We start from the raw sequence: 5,423 nt of genomic DNA, 5'->3' as shown, positions 1-5,423 counted from the left end.
AACAAGGTCCACAAAGTTCACACATATATACATTCACACAATTCTAAAACACAAATTTTGAAGGGATATCATTTTTTCTCAAAAATCAATGCATAACATGACTACTGTCCTAAATACTTAAAAATCTCCAAATTACATAAAAACACAACATAATATGAAACAAAAACAATACGACACAAACTATCCTAGACATGCCATTTCTATAATCATACTGTGGCTAATAAGAAAAGAAGCACGACAATAAAAAACTCGGGGTGGATATGGTACATCCCACCCCAACTAAAAAATTATGCACTATCCTCAATATCCAAAAATAATACAAAACAAAAGGAAGTATGAACAAACCTGGGATGCACTAGGTGCCCGTGTCATAAGCATTCCCATATGGGATCATATTAGCTGGCGAAGACGATGGTGATAGCGGTGCACTATTAGATGATGCACCCCCTATTAGCTCTATATGCCTCTTCCTATCAATGTCTGCAGTCTCTATCGAATTATATTTGGCCCTTTTAATGGCCTGGTTATATGGCATATCAGGATCTTGCAAGTCTCCTAGGTGACCTCTTTTTGTTCCAACTACCGAGACCTCCTCATCATCCTTTGTGAAGAAATTAAATTATTTTGGTGCGTAAAGAGGTGATATCTGGACCACTGAGGGTATAATATAAGGAGTGGCTGCTATACAGCTCTCTGTGAGAGAGCGTACCTCTACCCATAATATATCAAAATCCTCCCTCATCTGGGTTAGATCTGGCCTATATGTCTTTATGATTTGGGTTGTAACCATCCTCTCAAACTCATTGAGACATGCTAAAAGTCAACACATAGCTTAAATAGTGCAGTTCTATATATGACCTCCCATCTGTCCTCTACCTGCTTGAATCTGGTCTGAATCTCTAATCTTTTCTACTTATAGAGGGTAGTCAACTCGGTCTCAACAACCCTCAACCGAGCATCAGCGGCCCTCTGACTATCCAGTAAGCTCTACAAGAACTCTCTAAATATAGTAATCATACCTATAGCAGGAGCTATAATAGATGGGTGAGTAGGCTCTGAAGATAAACTAACCAGATCTAAGGTTAAAGTCGGGGTTGATGAAGAATTAGTTATGTCCCCTCGCCCAACGTACTTGAATCTGGGGCCTCGCTCTGCTCCCCTATCTCCATATTAACACCAACACCCACATAACCTCCATGTGCATCATCAGGCTCTATGGAAAGTATTGGACCCTCAGCCTGGGCCCTAGGTACTACGGTTGGCTCTATAGATCTACTTAGAAATCTTAGGTGTTTCAGACCCTTTATACTCTTTGTTTGTGCAGTATCCATAGAATGTACCCTCTTATCTATGCCCGGTATCTCATGTACACTAGTCTCGTTGCATAGTCTCTAGATCATGCAAGGGAATGGTAGATTAGTCAACTCCTCCAATTCTCTATCGTGGATCTTATGCCTGAGGATTGCTGCAAAATTAATAGAATATCCAGCCATCATACTAGAAACCAGGGCTGCTCCCTCCTAAGTCAACAAAATATCTAAAATAATGGGGAACAGTCGATATTTAGTCAAAAGCCACCAAAACTTGGCCTCAAATATCAACAGACCTTTTTTTATTACACCATGCCCCTCAATCCATGGGGTCGCATCACTCAATGGTGAAATATAACAGTTATCCATCTAGCCATCTCAACCCTATCTTGTATGTGCTCAGCCTCCCATATAATGTGTTGATCACGTGAGAAGATCAGTTTGTAATCGCACTCGGCTATAGATATGGGAGTAATATAATTAGGACCAAAAATGACATAACGAATAGTCTTTGCTGATAGATCAAACTGACCCCTTTCACAAGTGTATGATCAAGTTGTGGCTGCTCCATGAATTTCACCAAGCCTGGAGCTATGCATATAGTATAAACTACTGTAGCTCATTAAGATGCATAAAACTCACATACCATGGCCGAGATGTAAGAACCAAGGGGTATGGTCATCTACTCTAATTGATATCAATCGAATGCAGCCCATAATTATGGTACTCGACTCAACCTAGATAGATAACTCCAATGCTTCTCATAAATAATTCTCTTAGTACTGCGTGTCTCCAAAATATAACTATCCATATCATAAACCACCTCCATATCCTTTACACAGCACCTCAAAGGTACTTTTATAGAATGTGTAGGTGTAGGACTCTACCCGTGTTGTACTGGTGCATCGTGGGAAGCCTACTCTGTACCCTCCTCAGACTAGGGTACATCTGATTATTGTACATGTGTGGTGGTACCTTCCTTATACTGGGGTATCATTGATCACTCCTCCTACCCAGCATTCTTAGATAAATCCTAGGACCTATCCTCAGACTAGGGTCCTGAGCTGCAACCTGTAGAGTAGACTCAAAATCTGTCTCCTCATCATTATCGTCATCTGGTAGAGAAATATGTGGGGGTGATATCCATGCTGAATTTATCCATGGCTGGGCTGTAATTGCCTGAGAAACCTGGCATATCTGCCCTCTAACAACTCGACGTGGCACACCAACTGCAGTGTCTCTACATTGCTACATCGGGTACTCCTCCACTGAACCACTAAGCTCGGGAGACTCTGCCCGTCTCCTTGAGGTATTGGCCTTCTTCTTCACAACTTTAGGTGCCATATGTAACTAAAAAACTAGCCATTAGTTTCCAACAAAAATGAGGTATAGCGAAAGTTGAAGAAAAACTCAAAATTCAAAAAGTGTAAATTTTTCCTCAATTTTCACACCCCTATAACCTATTTGAAATTCCAAAAAGTCAAATGTACACACATATATCAAGAATCATGATGTCCGAAGAAAACTCAACATGTTCAACTTGTTGTACTACTCTACTCTTTCAAGTTCAACTTCCGGTTAGGGCCTAACCTTAGAATTCAATTCAAAACAAGGACACACATTATTATTTTAGGATACTTCAAGGATCCTACATACAAGCATGATAGACTGTATATATTTTTCATGGGAATACATATATCAACTTGTTTAAATAATAAATAAATCAATATATAACCATCAGGAGCTGTGATGTTACCTCTTTTATGATGAACCAAAAGTGAACAATGAAGAACTCGAGCAAAATCAAAGTTGGAACTTGTTTAAGTTTATTAGGATAAGTTGGTATCTCAAACAAGTGTGAATTTGGCTTTTACTTAAGTGCGGGGTTAGTTTATGTTTTAAGAGGGAAGTGTCAATTCAAAGAGAAAAGTAAGGTTTTGAAAATTTAAATGAGCTACAATGCGGTTAAGGATGTTTAAATATAGGTGGGGGACTATTTTAGCTCATATATATGTGTTGGTAGACCCGAAATTTAATTAAAATTTGGGCTCCAAACTGACCTATCCATGGCAACTACTTGTGCCTGCCACCTGCGGCTAGGTATGGGGCGCAAAAGCCACCTGCGGCCAGCAGGTGCAGGGCGCAAGTGCAGGGACAAAATTTTTGGCCCGCTTTCCTACAATCTGGACTTGGCTCTTTGATATTTTTCCAGCTGCTTATGGTCCCATAACATAAGTTTATGGTACCAAAAGTATGATTAGGTGCAAACGCCACCAACTTTCCATTCTCATCCTCAAAATATTGATTTTTCAATTTATTGCTCAACTTACCTGGCTCGCGTGGGACTTGTGACCATGATGGGTTGGTCACATAATTCCTATACCCTGAAATCGATGAATGTAGCATTCTTACCATATTCCGGGAAAGTCCATAAGATAAACCGACAAACTAAAAACAACAAAAATGTGACCACTAACATAATGGGTTGCCTCCCACTCAGCGCTTAATTTAATGTCGCTGCGCGACGTGGCTATGTAGGTTACTCAGACTTCACCAACAAGCCTATGGGTTGCCTCTCATGCAGCACATGATTTTACATTGCATCATGATGTAGGTATCTCAATTACTTAGAATTCATCAAGATACCCATAGAAGTACATTCTAGGTTCATCAATACAATCAATCAGTGGTACCACTCTCATGTCGGTAGGCTGCTTTATTGATTTTTGGATGTTGAAGGTTGTTTCCTCACCGTTGACTCTGAATTTCATCTCTCTTTATCAATGTCAACCATCGCTCTACCTATGAACATAAACGGTCTCCCTAATATAATGGGTATCTCGGTGTCAACCTCACAGTTTGGAATGACAAAGTCAGCCAGAAATATAAAAATGTCCACTCTCATAATGACACGAAACATCCTGTGACCTTGTTGTAATGGGCGTACCAAGTTCGAACAGGACCAGATACAACCCCAGTTACCCAAACCAACCTCCAGTTGTCTGCCCTTAGTTGGCTGAATTCTGAGTATGCAACAAAATAGTGTAAAAGCTCACATAAGAACTCTGGGATAAGATCACAACCGTGACCAACCTAACCGCGTCCAACCATCCCATACCAATAATCCAACCATACCAAAACAAGGGCCATAAAACAAGCCATAACTAAGAATGTTCCAAAACACCACATAATTAATCCCAAAATGAAATATGATGGAATAGTGCAAAATTATGTTTGATGATGCCAGTCTCCCAGCTTATTCCAATGCCAAGGCTGACACATATACTGATCTCACCCATTCCAACCCATAGAAGTACCATAAAGCCTCTAAACAAAAGAGTAACGAAATTTGGTTGGGACATACCACCAACCATAGTGAAAACCAATATCCAAAATAAAATTAAAGTCTCTAGAAATATCCATAACATAAAATAAAGCCTTTTGAAAGGATGAAAGCTCACCACTTTAGTCCAAATGTTGTCGTTGATTCAATCACTATGTAGGAGGAGTTGAACGGTCGGTTCCTGCATAGCGTGGGTAGACAGCCGCCAGTAGACAGGATTAACTAGTGACCGCTAGCATTATTTCAGGGTAAGGATAAAATAATTCCAGTTATAAAACCAAGTAAAATCATTCATATGCACACAACCATATATATATATATATACATATAACTATGTCGAGAAAAGGGACCAGGTTTAGCATGCCTTTAAAAACATTACCTGGGTTGTGTAGCTTTGCCGTCCTAAGCTACCTACGGTCTATATGGGTCCAGCTCCCCCTGCTGAAAGAGTCCCAGTGCGTATAGCCGTATGACTAAGGTAGAAACCCTTGAAATGACTAGAACATCCACCAAATAAAGTCTGGCATCATGCACAAGGTCACTAAGACCAACCTCATATCGGCAAATATGAGATTTCAATTTTTGTCCCCTCGGGACCTCCACCTTCCATGGTTTTGCTACACATCCTGTCATTATTGCCTAATTAAAACGAATTTCCATATAACCAAGCCATTATTCATTTATTAACCAAGGTCATTTGATATTGGTATAGTCATACCAACCCTTACTTGCAAGTATCATCCATAGCCAACCATTTAGAGGTTCAAGGG

Source organism: Capsicum annuum, chromosome 11 (assembly GCF_002878395.1).
Source record: "Capsicum annuum cultivar UCD-10X-F1 chromosome 11, UCD10Xv1.1, whole genome shotgun sequence".
NCBI lineage: Eukaryota > Viridiplantae > Streptophyta > Magnoliopsida > Solanales > Solanaceae > Capsicum > Capsicum annuum.
The sequence above is the reverse complement of the archived record's forward strand: the minus strand, read 5'-3'. Positions refer to the sequence as shown.